The sequence below is a fragment of the Peromyscus leucopus genome, chromosome 20 (genome assembly GCF_004664715.2).
Source record: "Peromyscus leucopus breed LL Stock chromosome 20, UCI_PerLeu_2.1, whole genome shotgun sequence".
NCBI classification, from domain to species: Eukaryota; Metazoa; Chordata; class Mammalia; order Rodentia; family Cricetidae; genus Peromyscus; species Peromyscus leucopus.
In genome coordinates this window covers 36,900,114-36,920,105 of record NC_051080.1, presented here as the reverse complement: position 1 = coordinate 36,920,105, position 19,992 = coordinate 36,900,114, and positions in this window count along the sequence as shown.

The following is a 19,992-nucleotide window of genomic DNA, read 5'->3' as shown; positions in this document are numbered from 1 at the left end:
GGGCGGGGGTGGACAGGCCGAGGAGGAAGCCCCCCCACCTGCTGAGAAATGAGTAGACTGACTCACTGGCCCATTCACTGGTTCACCCACCCACTCACCATCTGTGGGTGGCCAGCCCAGGTGCAGGTCACCCTTCCACAGTCTTCAACCCTTGGGCCTCCCATGACAGCTCTGCCCACAAGTGGCCGCTTCTCAGGAAATCTGCTGAAGGGGTCGACACCACAGGATGGGGATCCTGCAAGAGAGGCCAGCCCTGCCTTCACAGGGTTCCGGAGGGATCAGGAGAAACAGAGCATGGTACGGAAGGCACTGCTGGGACTTCCCACAGGGTAGGGTTTGCTGGGGCCAGATGTGACCTGTCCACTCAGACACAAAGCCGCTTAGTCCGGGAGGCAACATTTACAGTCAAACCTGTGGGCTCTCCTGCATGTGCCCCTGCGGAAGAAACCTTGCACACACCAGCTGAGTACTGCATCACTGAGCTACACATCCAGCCTATTGAACAACCCGCCCCACCCATTTATCTGTATGTGTAGCACAGCACAGATGTGGAGTTCAGAGCACAACTTTGTGGAGTTGTGTCTCTCCTGGTACTCCAAGTCGGACTGCCAGGCATGTTCTATTTTCTGACATTGACACAGGGTAGGTATCGTTGTGTGGTGCAGGCTAGCCTCGAACTTGTGCCAACCCCCAGTCCTCCTGAGTCTGCCTCCAGAGATTACGGTAAGATTATAGCATATGGACTGGATGCCCCTTTTAAAAGGGCTGGTGGTGATGAATGACTCCAGGCAGGGGCTGTGCCTTAGGGCAGCTTCGGGGACTGCAGGTGGATGAGGGTGAGGGCAGTTGGGGTGATGTTTACAAGTTTGGGCCTAGGCCAGCACAGCCCGAAGCCTTATCGGCTGTCTCTACCCTTCTTCCGAGCTGCTCCTTGGGTTTCAGCCTGGAGTCCTGGAGAACGGATGGGTGGTGGGAGACCTGGGGGCAGGTGGATGGTTGCAGGGCTAGTCGGCATGAGGACCCAGCCCCGTCACCACCCCTCACCCCAGTTATCTTCCTGGATGGTGGGAAAAATGAGAAGCCCTAATCTCCCCCACTTCCCTCCACAGATACCGCCTCAAAGCTCTGTTGTTCGGCCCCTGCTGCCTCCTCTCACCCCAGGCACCCGGGAAATGGAGTAAGGAAGGGGGAGCTGACTGCAGCCCTGAGAGGCTCTCCCACCTTGAGGCCCCCCCTCCCCCGCCCCCGCCCCCCCCCCCCCCCCGACCATCCATCTTGTGCCGGCACACCACAGGGGGTCTCAAGCGGTCACTCTTGTGTGACTGAGCTGAGAAGCATCCGGTGAACAGGGCTGCCTCCAGGGCTCACAATACCTGTGAGTCGCTGGCACATGAAGGGGGCTGGAATATGCAGAAAAGTCTGGGCAGCTGGGGCATGGGAGCAAGGGGCCTAAGGGAGTTTCTGGGTGCACCAGGCTTGTAGACAAGGGTGACCTTGAACTTCTGCCCTCCAGCCTCCACCTCCTCAGTGGTGAGACCACAGATGTGAACCACTATACCCTGGATGGCATCGAGGGCTTCATGCATGCTAGGCCAAACACTCTACCAACTGACCCTCAACCCAAGCCCCTGGTTTCAGGGTTTTAACAATCTGCAGTGTTAAGGGACCCAGACGTCCATACTCAAGTATGCTTACGTATATGTGGGGACCTCCTTTGTCTCTCTGGGCCTCAGTTTCCTGATTTTTGTTTGTTTGTTTGTTTTGTTTTTCGAGACAGGATTTCTCCGTGTAGCTTTGGTGCCTGTCCTGGAACTCACTCTGTAGCCCAGGCTGGCCTCAAACTCACAGGGATCTATCTGCCTGGCTCTGCCTCCCATGTGCTTGGGATTAAAGGCGTGCGCCACCACCACCCAGCTACTATTGGTTAATAAAGAAGCTGCTTTGGCCTATGGTAAGACAGAATAGAGCCAGGCAGAAAATCCAAGCAGAGATACAGGGAGAAGAGGACAGAGTTGAGGAGATACCATTCAGCTGCCCGGGGAACAAGATGCCAGCAGACCAGAAAAGCCACGGCCGATGTATAGATTAACAGAAATGGGTTAATTTAAGATGTAAGAGCTAGCTAGCAATAAGCCTGAGCCATAGACCATACAGTTTCTAATTAATATTAAGCTTCTGAGTGATTATTTTATAAAAATGGCTGCTTCCCCAGGTGGGACTGGGTGGGACAGGGAAACTTCAGTCTATAGATTTCTGTGAGTTTGAGGATAGCCTGGAGTACATAGGGAGTTCCCGGCCAGCCTGGGCTACAAATTGAGAACTTGTTTAGAAAAGAATATGACCTCTTAATTTATCAAGAATTTTTCATTGCTATGACAGAATAGCAGAGGCGGAGCAGCTTATGAAGAAGACTATCTGGATCTCAGCAGTGGAGGCTTGAAGTGCAAGTCCACGGTGTGGGCATCTGCTTGGCTCTAGGAAAGCTCCTTGGCCCTGTGTTTAGGTAAAGTGAAGGGCAGGCAGGAAAAGGGACAAAAGCCAAGGAGTATCCTCAGTTCATAAGAACCTGCTTTTGAGATAACTAATACAGTTCTGTCACGAGAACTAGCCCAGGCTGTGAAAACTAACCAGTCCTGTGAGAACTAACTAACCAATCCTGTGAGAACTAACCCAGGCTGTGAGACTAACTAGCCCTGTGAGAACCCAGCCTATGAGAACTAACCAGTCCTGTGAGAACTAACCCAGTCTGTGTGGCTAACCAGTCCTGTGATAATTAACCCAGCCTGTGAGACTAACTAGTCCTGTGAGAACCCAGCCTGTGAGAACTAACCAGTTCTGTGAGACTAACTCAGCCTGTGAGACTAACAAGTCCTTTGAACACTAACCAGTCCTGTGAGAACTAAACAATCCTATGAGAACTAACCTAGCCTGTGAGACTAACCCAGCCTGTGGGAACTTACCAGTTCTGTGAGACTAACTCAGCCTGTGAGAACTAACTAACCAGTCCTGTGAGAACTAACCAATCCTATGAAAACTAACCCAGCTCTACCCATCCTCCTGCCCTTAGTCCCCTCTTACCTCTCATGATGGTTACACCGAGGACCAAGCTTCAGGTGACATTTGGTAGACAGACCATATTCACATCGCGCCACCAACTCCATGGTGACTGTTCACGGCAATCTAGAGTCGAGGAGGCCAGGCTGAGGATGCTGATTGCTACAGGAACTGTGAGCATCCAAGAGAAGCACTCTGTGTTGCCCAGCTTTTCACACATCTCTCTGCACAGGGATTAAAATGTTTATTTATTCATTTGTGATTTGTGTGTGTGTGTGTGTGTGTGTGTGTGTGTGTGTGTGTGTGTGTGTGTGTACATGCCATGACACACGTGTGGAGGTCAGAGGACAACTTAAGGAATCTGTTCTTTCTCCCACCATGTGGTTCCCGGCGCTCCATCTCAGGTTGTCAGCCTCTGGCTGGCACTTTTACCTGCTGTGCCGACTCACAGGCCTCAGAGGGACCATAGTCAGCTTGCTTTTACAGTTGAGGAACAAAGAGGTGACTTGTCTGAGGCCACATGTCTGCAAGTGGACAGTGGGAGTCTTACCCATGGAGGTAGGTGGTGGCTGAGTCTCGGCATGTGACTTTAGAGAAAATTGGTGAGCAGGACAGTGGTGGTGTACACCTTTAATCCCAACATTTGGGAGTCAAAGGCAGGTGGATCTCTGTGAGTTCGAGGCCAGCCTGGTCTATGGAGTAAGCTCCAGGACAGCCAGGGCTACACAGAGAAACCCTGTCTTTAAAACAAACAAACAAACAAAAACAACCCTGCCCCCCCCCCAAAAAAAAACAAACAACCCAAAAATAATGTTCAGTTTTCAACCACCCCATGGAGTGGATATTCCTACCATTCTTTACTTTACAGGTGGAGAAACTGAGGCCTGGCCAGATGAGTCTCTTGCTAAGGGTCACAAGGACTGCATGCAGTTGTTCCACAAGGATGGGGACTGAGACAGAGACTCAGTGTGGCCCACAACAGGCTTCTACTTGCCGCCTCCTTGACTCCTGACCATGCCCCTGCCTCGTGGCCGCCTTTGCTGGGCTCCCTGAATGAATGGCAGTGACGCTCCTGTCAGACATCCTCACGCCCCTGCACACCAGAAGCTGAGGGATATCCCGGCCCCATTGTTCAGGCCAGGAAACCACCCACCCTCCTGGACCAGGGAGGTGGCCTCTGACGAGTTCTTTCTTCCCAGGCAGGCAAAGGCTCAGGAGCTGGCCATGTGTGCCTGGATCGGGACATACACCGCTGTGTCAGGGCATGTGGCGGGGAGGGGTGCCCTACCTCAGGAGTCACCTGTCCCTCTACCAGAAGCCTTTGAGGAGGGGTGGACCCAGGCCAAAGGGCAGAGGATGACAGACGTACGGTGACAGTGAGGGCGATCTGCTCCCACACAGCTCAGGGGAGAAAGGCTGGAGGCCTCTAGGCCCCAGTGATCCCATGGAAGTCCTCTCTATTCATAGCACTCCAGCCTCACATTCATCTACTCCATTGGGTCTCATGGTAGCTGGTGTGTGTGTGTGTGTGTGTGTGTGTGTGTGTGTGTGTGTGTGTGTGTGTGTGTCTTTTCTGCTTGGGGTGGGGTACTGAAGCACAGAACCATCAAGAAAGGCCCAAGGTCATGTTCATAGGAAGGTTTCATTTTGTTTAATTTTCTTTTTTAAATTTTCCTTAAGACGGGTTATCACTAGGTAGCCCTGGATGGCCTGGAATTCACAATGTAAACCAGGCTGATCTCAGAGTTCTTCCTGCCTCCCGCTCTGGGATCAAAGGTATACACATCATGCCTGGCCTGAAGCTGGGGATTATGGCCAGGATCCCGACTCCCAGGGCTGCCAAGTATCACTCATTCCCTTCTGTCCCTTCCTCTCCTCACTTCACAGAGCATGCTCGGTGAGGCAGAACGCGAGCCAGGGTTTCCTCTGGGATCCATGTCACTGCTAATCCAGTCTCTTCTAGCTAGGCCCCAGCTTCCCCGCTTTCCTGGATCAGGGTTCAGGAGCCAGATGTACCGTGTCCTCCCCCATCCTGGCCAGAGCTAGGGAGGGCTTCCTGGAGGAGGAAGCATCTCAGTTCAACATCAAACTGGGGGAGAAAGGGTGAGAGCACTCTGAGCAGAGGGAACCCCAGGTCAAAGAAATAGGAAATCAGCAACCTGATGTGTGAGTTCCGGCCGGCTACCAGGCCCCTTTCCCCATGGGAGATACTCTCAGCAGCCACTAGCTTTGACAGGGCAAACTGTCCACCTGCTAGGCCTCTCATCTCTCAAAGATTTCCCCTAGGGCCAGCAACATGGTGGGTTCGGGGAGTTCGTTTGTAGGTTCAAATCTTTCCTTCGTCGCTGGAGCTCTGAAGGCCTGTGACTGAGCTGTAGAGATGAGGGAAGATTGCCTAGGAGCTGAGTGCATTGGGAGGTGAGGTGGCCAGCAGGGGTTGAGCAGAGGCTGTGGCTGAGCTCCTGGGGGACCCCCTGGGAACTCGGCCAACATGGTCTAGTTTTCAGGGCACAGAAGAAGCCAGAAGTCCAGGTTTTGAGGAAACCACCTGACTTGTTAGCGCTGTCAACTTGACATGGGTTGGAATGAACCTGTAAAAGGAGTCTCAGCTGAGTAGTTGTCTTTATCACGGTGGTATGAGGGCGTGTCTGGAAGGGATTGTCATGATTGTTAATTGAATGTAAGAGAGTTCAGCCTAGCTGGCCATGATGGAGTACACCTTTAATCCCAGCACCCAGGAAGCAGAGGCTGGAGGACCTCTGTGAGTTTGAGGCTAGCCTGATCTACACAGCAAGTATCCAGGACAGCCAGGGCTGTTTACAGAGAAATCTTGTCTCAAAAAAAACCTAAAAAATTAAAAAAATAAAAATTAAAAAGAGGGTCCAGCCCACCATGGGCAGTGCCATTCCCTGGGCAGAGATAGTCCTAGGCTATATAAGGAAGCTAGCTGATCATAAGTCTACCTTCCAGGCAGTAGCCTTCCTCCATGGTTCCTGCCTCTAGGTTCCTGTCTTGAGTTCCTGTCCTGCGTCCCCCCAATGTTGGATTGTTACCTGGAATAGTAAACCAAATAAACTCTTTCCTCCCCTGGTTGCTTTTAGTTGGAGTGTTTTATGGCAGCATCAGCAAAGGAAGTTAGAGACCCACTCAAGGAAATTGAACCCAGGGCCATAGCACCTTAAGCAAGTGCTCCACCACTGAGTCCAAGCCTCTTTTTACTTTAAAAAGAAGTTGTATTCTTATTTCATGTGTATGGGTATCTCACAGTCATGTATATCTTTGCACCATGTGGGTGTGGTGCCTACGGAGGCCAGAAGAGAGCCGCTGCATCCCCCTGGAACTCCAGTGACAGATGGTTGTGAGCTGCCACGTGGGTCCTGGAAGTTGAACTCAGGTGCACTGGAAGATCGGTAAACTCTTAACTGCTAAGCTGTCTCTCCAGCCCCGACTTTATTTTAAGGTAATTTCTCACTAAGTCCTCCAGGCTGGCCTTGAACTCACTCTTTAGCCCAAGCATGCCTTGAACTTTGGACCTGCCTGCCTTTAGCTTCCCATGTAGCTGGGATTATAAGCTTGTGCTACCATGCCCAGCACCATCCAAGCTTTTGTTTGTTTGTTCTTTTGAAACAGGGTCTCACTTTGTAGCCTTGGCTGGCCTGGAACTTGCTTTGTAGACCAGGCTGGCCTTGAACTTGTAGAGATCCACCTGCCTCTCCCTCCTGAGCGCTGAGGAATTAAAGGCACGTGCCCTGTTCAGCTCCATCCAAATTTGTGGGCCTTTTTTGTTTTGTTTTGTTGTGGGTTTTTTGAGACAGGGTTTCTCTGTGAAGCCCTGGCTGTCCTGGAACTCACTCTGTAGACCAGGCTGGCCTTGAACTCAGAGATCTGCCTGCCCCTGCCTCCTGAGTGCTGGGATTAAAGGCGTTTTTGCTTGTCTTTCATCCAAGTTTTGAAGGAGGTCAGTGTCACCTTCTGCCTGCCCACTCTTCTGGGGAGGCACACAAATGAGATGGTGAGCCACAGAGCACCCTGATTTGCAGATACCCAGATTTCACATGTCTCTGCTTTACCTTCCTTCTTCCTAGCACCTTCCCTTCTCTTCCTGATGACAACGGGGGTCTTGTCTACTCAGCTCCCGGCAGCATCCCGGGGTCTAGCCCTGTGCCTGGCCACAGCTGCTTTTCCCCTTCTCTATCAACGAGAGTGAACGAGTGAGGGACCAGAGGGGGACGATGGGCAGCAAATGAGCTGCAGAGGGAGAAGGATGGCACTGCTGACTGTCCAAATGGCAGTGGGCGCTCCTGACACCCTCTGCACTCATGTGTTGGCCAGGCGTGGCCATGTCCTGTGGGAGGCTGTTAGGCCAAGAGTTCCAGGGCACACATGCCTCATCAACCCAGTCATTCCATTCCAGCTAAGGAGCTACCCCTAACTGTGGAAAACAGGACACTTTCCGCACAAAGATACCAATCAAAGCCTGTTATTTATAACTCCCCCAAACTGGAAATAATGGAGTTCTCCAACAACAAGGGAACGGCTAAGTCAACCATGGAACTTTCACTTGATAAAATATTAGGCAGCCAATAAAAATGAGCTTCAGAGATGGGGAAAGGAAACCAGGCCGGAGGTAAAATAACCAAAAAAAAAAAAAAAGAGCCCGGGATAAAATGGCAGGCCAGAAAAGCAGGATACTTCCATTTGGCTTCCTTTTTTCTTTTTTCCTTTTAATATACAGTGTGATCTCAGCTATGCTTTTTAAAACGGCCGTCAAACAAAGCACTATGGCCGGAAATACATCAAGCCCTAACAATGACTGGGCCCAGGGGGTGGGGCTGTGGGTGGTGATCTTTCTTCCTTATTTTGACTTTTCTGCATTTTTCAGATTTTCCCAAGTAGGCACGCACCATGCCTTTTATAGTAAAGACATTAAAAATGAGAATTTGGACTTTGGGGGTGAGCACCCAAGATCTGCCCAGGTGCTAGAGTGTCTGAGGGGAAACTGGCCTGGGGCCAGTTCTGGGCTTGGAGGTGGCCCAAGGGTCAGAACCGGGACTGCCTCTGTGTTCCTGGACAAATGCTTTGTGCCTTAATGGTAATTCCTGCCCAATGGGTTTGGGCAAAGAGCAGGATGAGAAACTGGCTTAAATGTGTCATTATTGGGTTCTCTAGAAGAGCCATTCTACTGCCAGACACTCAGAACAATGTCACCCTCTGGCCAGGGACTCCCTGGGATTGTCTTCTGCCCTGGGAGGTACAGATGACCTTGACTCATTTTGCAAATTAGAACTGGGGTAGTTTCCAGAATCACATCATGAGGAGGGGGTGGCACACAGCCAGGAGTCAGAATCCAGGCTTCTGGGGCCAGCTTCTCCCTTGCATCTGTGTGAGCTGAGGTGAGTAACGTAGCCTTCCTATACCTCAGTGTCGCTGTTCAATAGGTTCTGCCCTCAGGACCACTCCGGTCCTTAAGTACCCTGTTTAAGTCTCCCCTTGCCCTTGGAGCAGGGAGACCGGGATCTGATGGGATGTTCCTTCCTGGCTGGGGGTAGCTGATACCTTGCCTGTCTAACCTATGAATGTTTCCAGCCATTGTCCCTGGGTTAGAGTGGGTGTGGGCACAAGGATGTTCCCAGCTCTGGAGGCTCAGGCCACTGAGAACTTTCTCCCCAGGTTCCCTCAGTCTCTGTGGTACACCTGCAGAAGGTCTGTGTGAGGGTAGGGTGGACTCTGCCTCTGGGCAGCGGTATGGATGTCCACCAAGACCCTTTGTATGCACAGTCCATGCATTTGTGAGCATACTCAGCTAGGGCCAGCTGCTGCTGTGGCACTGTCCAAGTTTCACCTCACCCCTGTTCTGGACACTTGAGAGACCTCAGAGCAGCAGCCTGGGACACCCCCAGCTTGTTCCTCTGACACAGTTAGTTACTAGATGTGAGCACACGGGCACATCCCATTTCTGGACACACACACACACACACACACACCCAAGACCTAACGAGACAGGTACTGAGGCTCAGCCCATACAGCCACTGAACCAGGTTCAGAGACACCACAGTAAATCATCTGGGGTCACACAGCTGACCAAGGCCAGGCTTTGACCCCAGGCTGCCTGGTCCACACTCAACCTTGGGGCCTGTGCTTTGAGAACCGAGACTCTTCTAACTGCTTCTCTTGTAAATGCACAGCTCAGTGTAGACCCAGGGTTTCCCAAGGTCCCAGCAGATTAACGTGGGGCCCAGAGTGGCTCTAGACTCCTAGATAGGGCAAGGAGCTCTTTGCCCATGAATGCTGAGTGGAGTCAACTATCAGAGGCACCCCAGCTTCTTGTCCTGGCACAGTGCCCAATATTTAGGCCTGCCTGGATTTGAGTCCATGCCCAACCACTCTGTCCAGCCATCAAGATGCTTCTCAGAGAACAGCGCTGTGCCAGTCCTTGGGATACAGAGGAGGGTAAGACTCATTCTCTCTTCTACGCCAGGATGCCCAGGGCACAGTGCAAATCTGGTTAGCTGGAGAAGGGTAGGAAGGACAGTGTAGATCGGGCTGAATTCACTGCATGGTGAGTCCGGGGGTCCTAGAAACAGCTGTGAACAGCAAGAGAAGAATCTCCAGGGTCAGCGGCTGCTGGGGCCAGGGTGAGGGTCAGTTGCTGGGTCCCCACACCGCTGGGAGAAGGAATGATGTCACCTGCTCCCAGGGAGTGGTGGTGGTGGGGTGCCATCTAGGAAAGGATGTGGTCATTGCCTTCCCAGCTATAATGGGAAGGAGAAGTCGAGGCTAGAGTTAGGGTGGGTGGGGCCAAGGTCATAAGTGGGAGGGAAGGGGAAGCAGGCAGTACCCTGGTGCCTCTGATGTAGCTCCTGCCACAGGCTCTTCCACACTTCCCTGTCCTTCTCTCTAGTGAGCAAACACGTTCCCACCACCAGGCCTCTGTACTTGCTTGCTCAGGAATGGCTCTCTCTCTCTCTCTCTCTCTCTCTCTCTCTCTCTCTCTCTCTCTCTTTCTCTCAACCATTCTTGTGAGATAACTTTTTGTTTTGTTTTGTTTTTGTTTTTTTGAGACAGGGTTTCTCTGTGTAGCTCTGGCTGTCCTGGAACTCACTCTGTAGACCAGGCTGGCCTCGAACTCATGGATCTGCCTGCCTCTACCTCCCTAGTGCTAGGAGAGAAGGCATGCACCACCACCATCTGGCTTTAGTTTTTTAATATTTATTTATTTAATTTTATGTGTGTATGTGTGCCTGAGAGTATGTCTGTGTACCACATGCATTCAGGAGCTCACACAGCACAGAAGAAGCCTTGGATCTCTTGGAACTGGAGTTACAGACAGCTGTGAGCCACCATGTGGGTGCTGGGTCCTCTGCATGAGGAGCCAGTGCTTTTTTGGTTTTTTTTTAGAGACAGGGTTTCTCTGGAGCCTGTCCTGGATCTTGCTCTGCAGACCAGGCTGACCTCGAACTCACAGAGACCCGCCTGTCTCTGCTTCCCGAGTGCTGGGATTAAAGGCATGCACCACCACTGCCTGGTAGGAGCCAGTGCTCTTAATGGCTAAGGCATCTCTCCAGCAAATATATATATATTTGTGTATGTGTGTGTGTGCGCGCGCGCGTGCGCGCGTCTGTGTGTCTGTGCGTGGGTTTGCACATGTGAGTACAGTGTCTCTGGAGGCCAGAAGAGGGCATCTGATCTCTTGGTGCTAGAGTTTCAGGTGGTTGTAAGCCACCTGCCGGCTGTGAGTACTGGAAACTCGGGTCCTCTGGAAGAACAGTTTGTGCTCTTAATTGGTGAGCCATCTCTCCAGCCTTGGTTAATCTTAATTACCAATTTGACGGCATTTAGAATCACCATGGAAACAGGCCTCTGGGCATGTCTCTGAGGGATTAGGTGATATGGGAAGACCCACCGTACACGTGGGCAGCACCACTCTGTGGGACTGGAGTCCCAAAAATAAGTAAAAAGAGAGCTGAGCACCAGCATCCATCTCTGTTTCCTTACCGAGGAGGCCATGTGACCAGCTCCCTCCGTCTTTCCGCCACGTCTCCGCACCGTGAGAGACTGACTGTACCCGGGAACTCGGAGCCCCAAGAAACCTTGCTTCCTTCACCTACTTTTGCTGGGCATTGTGTTACAGCCAGAAGTAACTAGTCCACCCTACTGTGTGCTCCACAGTTAGAAGCCACGCTTCCTGTCCGGCTGAACCCCAAACCTGTTAACGATCCCCCCCTCTCTCCCCTCCTCTCCTCCCCCAGCCCAGTCTCTGGTAAGGACTCCTCTATTTCCTACGCCACGAGATCCACTTTTTCAACTTCCCCACGGAAGTGAGAACATGTGGTTTTTGTCTCAGCCTAGCTCATTTCACGTAATGTAGTGACCTCCGGGCTTATCCACGCTGCTGAGAAGGGCGGAGGTTTCTTTTCTTCCCCTCGACTAGTACTTAGGTACCATATCTCTTTCCAGCCATCGGCTGCTGGCTCTGGGCTGACAGCCCTCGGGTTGTTCCTTGCCCCGGCTATAGTGAAGAGAGGCTCAAGAGTTGGGGGAGCACATGGTCTCTCTAGCACACTATTTCCCCTCCCGTGGGCATGTGCACGGAGTGATGGGCTGCACCACCAAGTAGGGACTTTCTGTTTTCTGAGGAGCTTTCCACACTAGTTTCATGATACTGGCATAAGTTTTGCCTTTTTGACATCTGTCTGTCCGGCCATCTGCCCATCTATCTATTTTTCTCTTGGGGGTACTGGCAGGGCCTTTTCCCAGCAGTAAGAACCCCAGCACTCCTACTGTGAGATGGGAAGCTGAGACAGGAGAATCTCCCAGAAGCCCTCAGGTCTGCTATCCCAGAATACGCCTCCCATTGGTACAACATCTATGCCCTATCCCCTCTCCTTCTCCCTTAGAGGCCAGGTCCCCCAGGGGCCGGGGGTGAGGCCAGCGTCTGTCTGTTGGTTTTTCTCTGCAACTCTGCCCAGCATTGACCACATTTTGTATTTACTTTCATTTTAGTATGTATGTATCTGTGGGGTTGGGAGTGCGGGTGTGTGCGTGCCCATGCGTGTGGATATCAGAGGTTGGCAATGGGCATCTTCCTCAACTTTGTTTTCTACTTTGTTTTTTTGAGACAGTTTCCCACTGAACCTGGAGCACATTGATTTGGCTAGACAAGGTAGCCAGAGAGTCCCCAGGGGTTAGCCTGTCTACATCTCCCCAGCACCGGGACGACGGGCATGCATGACCTTTACATGGATTCTGGGAGGCAAACTCAGGTCCTTGTGCATTTTATCAACTCAGCCATCTCTCCAATTTAAAACAATTAATTGGAGTTGGGGATTTAGCTCAGTGGTAGAGCGCTTGCCTAGCAAGTGCAAGGCCCTGGGTTCGGTCCTCAGCTCTGACAAAAAAAAAAAGAATAAAAAAACAAAGCAAAACAGTTAATTAACCAATTCTGTATGTTTGTGTTTGTGGTGCAGGTGCATGCATGCCTTGGTTCAATTGTGGAGGTCAGAGGACAACTTTTGGGGGTCGGTTCTCTCCTCCCTTGTCCCTAGGGTCCATCTTGTGTCTGTGTTGTGTCTTCTGGGACCGCAGGCCTGAGGGCTTCTGGGAGATTCTCCTGTCTCAGCTTCCCATCTCACAGTAGGAGTGCTGGGGTTCTTACTGCTGGGCAAAGGCACTGCCAGTACCCCCAAGAGAAAAATAGATAGATGGGCAGATGGTCGGACAGACAGATGTCAAAAAGGCAAAGCTTGGCTGAGGCGATGTCTTCATGGGGTACTGGGCTTGTTGTACAAGTGTAAGGACTTCAGTTCCCCATAACACAGGTAAAGCCAGAGGTGGTGCCGTGAACATCTGTAACCCAGTGTTCCTCTGGTGAGAGGGGAGATCGGGACAGGGCACAGCCAAGAGAATAACTATAGGAAGTGCTGTTTGCAGCGAGGCCAAGAAGAAAAGGGGAGCACAGGGGTGGGAGAATGCAAACCGCCTCCCATTGGCCCAACATCTATGCTGTCCCCTCTCCTCCTCCTCCCTTAGAGGCCAGGTCCCCCAGGGGCCGCGGGTGAGGCCAGGCTCCAGAGAGAGGTCCTCCCTGTCTTAGCAGGCGATGCCAGTAAGGAGGACTCCCCCTTGTCTGGCTCTCAGGGACAGCTGCTCCTGGTCACCTTTGGTGAAAGTGTCTCTGGATGCAGACTTGGGAGTTTTATGCTAGGCTATGAGCAAGGGAGGAGTCATGAGGGAAGACAGTGGGCATCCTGGGTGCTGGGTGTGTGGGCTCCTCAAGGCTGGTCCTCTCTCTTCCCCAGGAGGTTATAAAGGGTGGAGGGGGTGCTGATCAGTCCCCCCAGGGGCCCAGTGTCCACCGTGATACTCGGTGTACCTCACTGTCTAAGGAGAGAAGTCAATGTGTGCCAGCCAAGGAGACAGACAGTGGCTGGCTCTAGAATAGGGACCTCGAAGAAGAGAAGGGCTAAGCTGAGTGGGAGGAATGGAGTAGGCTCTCTGCCTCTCTTGGAGGGAGGGCAGGGTCCCCTGGGCACCAGTGCTGGCCTAGGAAGGGAGACTCCCCTCCCATCCACTCTCTCTGTCTTCTGGGCCACACCAGCCATTGTTGAAAGGTTTAAAAATAAAGGTTTCTTGGCCTGGACCCCACTGGGGATCAGAGGGACAGTGCCAGCCCAGGGCTCACAGGCATCTGGCAGAATTAAGGGGGCCTTACCCAGCTCTAGCACTGACATCGCTGGGAGCATGGAGGTCCCTCAGGCTCTTTTGGGCCGGCAGCATGGGGGTGCCGTACCCCTCACTGTACTTTCAGGGTGGGGTGGGAGAGCTACCTTCCTCAAGTCCCTAACGGCTCCTGACCAATGGGGGAGACCTGCCCTCCTCCCGGCACCCTCCTTTACCTGTCAGCTAATGACTTCACAGGATTAGCTACGGCCCACAAGCCCTGGTGTGGTCATGGTCATTGTCACCCCGGCACGCAAGGGGAAGCCAAGGCTCAGCAAGGGTTAGTAACTCGCCAAGGTCACACAGCTGACCAGTGGGGGAGCCAGGGCTCCTGCTGACGTCTGCTGGGCTTTGGAGTGGATACCTTCACCAGGTCATCTGCCATCTCCAGCAACCAGCAATGTTTTGTCGTCTTTCCAGGACCCCCATTCCAGACCCTCTGTCAGAAAGACTTCCGCCTCTCCTAAGTGTCCAGGGAGAGGAGACACCCAGTGGGGCAGTGGGGGACACAGTCAATAGGGTGGGGCGCTGGTGTGTGCCAAGGCCAGGGCAAAGTCTGTGTCCTGGTGTTCAATGCTCACCCAGAACCTTGGGGCAGCCTTGGGGAAACAGGGTCAGACAGATGGTCACAGCTCAGGTGGAATCGGTGCCCGAAGTTTTCTTCTGTAGATAGTGTCTAAAAGGTTAGCTGGAGCGCTTCACCTTCCCTGGCATCAGGGTTCACGCGTGAACCGAGAGGCATTGAGGTGGCATTCCTGAGTCACCCACATGGTAAGCAGGAGAGGTCAGGTGGGCCAGTTCCAAAAGGGGACGACTCCACCTGAGCTTCAGCAGGCAAGCAGGGCCCTGCCTTCCCAGAGTGGTGTGGCTGCCAGCTCCCCATTCCAGACAAGTCCTGGTGATCCCCCATCCGCCCCTGAGGCCTCTGGTGAGGCTGGCACGTTGGTGCTGGCACCAGAAAACAACATTCCACAGCCAACCTCCCCCCCCCCCATTGCTGCCAATCTTAGATTCTTGGCAGCATGGGGGAGCAGGGGCTTCAGGATGCTCAGGGTGGTAATGTGAGGAGAATGGGGGAGGGGCAGACTCCTCCCACCCACCAGGTAAGCCTCAGGGGTTGCCTCTTTCCCATCGGAACTGGAAACTATGGATCAGCAGGACTGGACAGACGGCAGGTGGCCAGTGCCTCCTATACTTCCTGTCGAAAATGTTGTAGGAAGAGATTGATGCACTGTGTGATTCTGGCCTAGACACAAGCCCTCTCTGGTCAGTGACTCCAGGGCCAACTGAAGCCGGTACCTGAGAAGGTGCCTTCCAGAGGCCAGAATGTCTATGCTATTGGTCTGAGCTGCGGGGACTTAGGCTAGGCCTGTCTGTAGCCTCATCACGGCCCCCCCCCCCCCGCCATCCCTTCCATCCAGTCACGCTGGTCTCCTAGCTATACCTCAACCAGGCAAGTGTCTCCCATCATCCTGGATTCTTCACTTAGCCCCCTCTGGCCTTGAGGGAGTGACCCAACCTAGGACTTCAGCCTCCTGGTCACTCAAGCCTCAGCTCAAATATCGCCCTCCCAGGAGCCTGCTCTGACCTCTTTCTTAAGCCAAGGCCTCCACCCACGCTGTGTCTGTCGATCAGATTTCGGATGTGTGTCCTTTATGCCACCCCGACAGCGCTGAGATAGCCCTGCTCTCTCCCTGCTTATTTGCTGACTGGTCTCCCCTCAGGCTGTCACCTCCAGGGCAGGGACAAAGCTTGGCTTTCGCTGGCACGCTCTGCCTGGAGCTGGCTTCTGCCAGCATGGGTTATCCCTAAGTCACTTTGGAGACGTTCCTGAGACTCCAACGGGGTGGGGCCTGAGGCAAGATTCAGGACCTCTGATCCCCATGGTCCGTTTCCCAAGTGCAGGAGAGAGCTCTGGACCTGGAAACCCCCTGGGTCTGGCTGCCAAGGCATGCAGTTCCGGGGTGACCTCATCGCCTTGAAAGGAGGGCAACAGGGGCAGGAAGCAGAGGGCGCATCAGACAGACTAAATTTAGAGTGTTTGATTCAGTCCGGGTAGACAATATTCCTGGAGTCCCTATTGTTCGTCAGGGGCCAGAGGGCAGGCTGCCTACTGATGGCAGGTCCTGCTCCATGCCAAGTTGTCTGGGCACATGAGGGTAGTGTCTGGACGTAGGAGCAGGGTTGGGGGAGTCAAGATGGAGCTGGTGAAGAGGCTGGGTTGAGGTCAGGGTAGAGTCAGGTAGGCTCTGGGCTTGGGACTAAGGTCAAAGGTGGGAAAGAAGGTGTCCTAGAATAAAAAGCCCTGGTGATTTTCAGCAGCAGCTCTTAGCTTCTTCGTGACTTCACGGCTAGGAAGGTCATGATTCTCCACCCTGTTCTGCCATTGTCCAGATGGGGAACTCAGGCTCAGCTCCAGGGACATTGTACCCACGGCCTCATGGACACCCTAGTGCCCTGCCTGGCCCCAGCCTGATCCTCCCATCCTGGGGGAGGTGCTAGCCACCTTCCCTGACCTCATGGTCCTGTTGCTTGCTCCAGGCTTGCCTAGCAGGAGGACAGAAGAAGCTAGGCCTTCCTAGGCTCCCAAACCTATTGCCATGGCAACAAGGATCCAGACCCGTGTGGCTCTGGAGATGAGGGAGGCTGGGGCTGGGGTGCCTCTGACTTGGCCTGCCAAAGCTGAGGACTGGGCCACAGCCCAGCAGGCTGCCCAGGCTAATCCCACAGTTGGGTCACACATCCCTCAGGGTGTCCTGTTTCTGCACCCACACTGCCACCAGCCCCCAAAGGAAGGTGGTAATAGGGTTGTTCTCATTTAGAGCTAATCTAGACTCAGCAGGCCAAGCACTGAGACCCTCCTCCTCCAGCCCGGGCCCCTACTCCCACCCTACAAGCCCACCGATTGGCCCAGTTACCCTGGAAATAGGGGAGGGGGAAGGACTTTCAGTAGACTTGCTCTGTATCCTGGCGTGTGACAGGCAGGGGGGAGGGGACATGGCGATGCTCAGAGCTTGGTCCTGCCTCCCTTCAGCTCCCTGGCTCAGACAGGACCTTGAAAATGAAGCCACTCCTCTCAAAACCCTCATGAGGAATTGCGAGGGTCTGACACCACACACTGCTCAAACGCTCGGCCAGGCAGGGCCGGCCCTGCCTAGTGCGGGTCCCCGGGTACCACACTGCCCTCCTGCAGCCCTCAACCCTGCCCTGGGTGGCTCCGAGGCTGCTCGCTGCTCCTCTTGATTTCACATGGTGACTCACATTATCATGTTCTCAGGGCTGAGTAACCACCTGAGTTATTTATACCCGGGCTAAGCAGGCTTCCTTCCCTCCTCCCAGAGCCTAGCTGGCCAGAGGATGGATGGGGGTGGGGAGGGACCTGGAAGGGGGAAGGGGACTGGAAGGAGGCAGCCGAGGCACCCCCACATCCCCTCCCCTGAGGCGCCACCCCCATAAAGCACCCAAAAATAGCCATGACTGTCCCAGCACAACAGGATGGGCCGGACCTATGGCATCGATGCATAGGGTGACAGGGAATGGGGATTGGGGAGGGGGGAATTCCTCTCCTGAGCGAGTCATCCGTCTGGAAAAATAAAGAAGGAAAAAGCTGAAAATTTTTTCCTTCCATCAAAACAGGAAGGAGCTGGGGAGGTGGGGGGGGATGGTGGGAGATGAAGGGAGATGAGTGTGGAGGCTGAGGTGTTATTCTCCACCCTGAGGTGGTCTTCCTGGACTGAAAGGCATTCTGTGCCTGCACGTGGGGACCCACTAGCCAGCCTGGCCTCCTTGGGTACTTCCCAAGGGCCATGCCTGGGTGTTTAAGGTCTCCCAACATGTCCACTGATGAACACAGACCCAGGTCTCACGCAAGCCTTGTCCCCCAGGCACACTTACCCCCAGCACGCCCAAGCCATATTCTCCATGGAAAAACAGCTCACTCATCTAGAGAAGAAAGATCTGTCTTTCTGGCAGGGTGTGGTGGTATAAGCCTATAGTCCCGCAATCAGGTGGTTGAGGCAGGAGGATCAAGAGCTGGAGGACAGCCTTGGCTAACCAGCTAGACTGTCACAAGCAAGCTAAACCAACACGTCTTTGATTTTTGTTTTGTTTGTTTGTTTTTGGAGACAGGGTTTCTCGGTGCAGCCCTGTCTGTCTGTCTTGGAACTTGCTCTGTAGACCAGTCCTCGAACTCAGAGACCCACCTGCCTCTGCTTCCTGAGTGCTGGGATTAAAGGTGTGTGCTATCACTCCCTGGTATGATTTTTTCTTTTTTGGGGAAACAGGGTCATGCTGGCTGGCCTGTTACTGACTCAAGAGAGCTGCCTGGCTGTCTCCTGACTGCTGGGATTAAGTGCACATAACACCATGTAGCCTTAGCTGTCCTGGAACTCACCCTGTAGACCAAACTGACCTTGAATTCAGAGATCTACCTGCCTCTGCCTCCTAAGTGCTGAGATTAAAGGTGTGCGCCACTGTACCCAAGATTTATTATTTTTTAAAGATTTCATTTTTAGTTATGTGTGTGTGTGGATGCACACGTATTTGAGTACAGGTGCCTGAAGAGGCTGGAAAGGGGCCTTGGGTCCTCTGGAGGTACAGGCCGGTGTGGGCCTCTCAGCATGGGTTCTGGGAACAGAGGGGCAATGCTTAACCACTGAAACGTTTCTCCAGCTCCCAATTTATTTTATTTATTTATTTATTTATTCATTCATTTATTCATTCATTCATTTATTTATTTATTTTTCTGAGACAGGATTTCTCTGTGTAACAGCCCTGGCTGTCCTGGAACTCGCTTTTGTAGACCAGGCTGACCTTGAACTCACAGAGATCCGCCTGGCTCTGCCTCCCGAGTGCTGGGATTAAAGGCGTGCGCCACCATGCCAGCTCTCCCATTTATTTTATTTTTAAGAGTGTGTGCTCACATGTGAGTGCAGGAGCCAGTAGAGGTTAGAAGAGGTGGTGGACACACACACACACACACACACACACACACACACCTAGAGTTATAGGCAATTGTAAGCTGCTTGACCTGTGTGCTGGGAATTGAACTTGGGTCCTCTGTAAGTGTGGTCTGTGTTGTCAACCACCGAGACATCTCTCCACACCCCTATTCTTCTTCCCTCCTTTGAGCACTGTCTTGGGAGTCTGGGGTGTTCAAGTCTAGGTCCAACTCTAAGCAACAGAGAATCTCCCAGAAGTCACATTCCCTCCCTCAGGCTTCCTCATCTGTCACAGGATCATGGTCAGTCCCATGAGTCCAGTTTCCTGAGGCCTGCTATAAACCCTGTCAGGGAAGCTTACCATCCCTGGTGAGGAATGGCGACCACAGTTCCCTTCTGCATACCCTGGTGCCACACATTTGCTCCAGTCTCGACGTTAACCCAGCACCATGGCCTGATGGGGCTGGCTTCTGAAGAGGACAAGCCCCGGTCACAGGGCTGGGGCCTGAGGGGTGCCACTTGTAACCACCATAGAATGAAGGCGGTCCCAGAGAGCTCCAGGCACAAGGAGGGACAGGGAGAGGGGGAGGGGATGGGGAAGCCCATCTTCCTGGGACTCCAGCTCCCTCCTGGGGCCACTGACAAGTCACTTGGTGGCGGGGATGTGCTGGGTGGCTGGGGTGCATCCTCCCGCACCGCCCCCCTGACAGTGGAGGTTACTGAGACCATTGGTCACCCCAATGGGCTGACCTATGCTAGGTAACTGCTACCTGAGGCAAGTCATACAATCATCTAGATCTTTCTGGATTCCTGGGTCTGTTAACCACCCCTCAGCCCCTAAGCACAAAGCAGAAAGCTCTGAGGGGTGATCTGACAGTGTCACGCCCAAATCTTTAGGAGGAAGCCCCATGGTTTGGTACCACATTCCTGGCACTGGCAGTGTCTGCATCCCCATTCTACAGATGAGGCCACTGAGGCCTCTGGCATTGCTCCTCTAAGTTGGGATTCCATTTTTCCTGTCTGGTCAACAAGGATAATATTCTTTCCCCACATAGCCAGGCAGTTGAAAAAGTTGGTGTATATATAAAAACATATAAACCATATAAAATTAGCATATTTTTCCCAGGTGTGGTGATTCACACCTGTAATCTCAACACTTGGGAGGCAGAGGCAGATGGATTTCAAGTTTGAAGACACTCTGAGCTACAAGGTTAGTAGTTCCAGGCCAGACTGGGCTACATATTCCAGACTGCAAAACTACACACCCCCTAATACACTG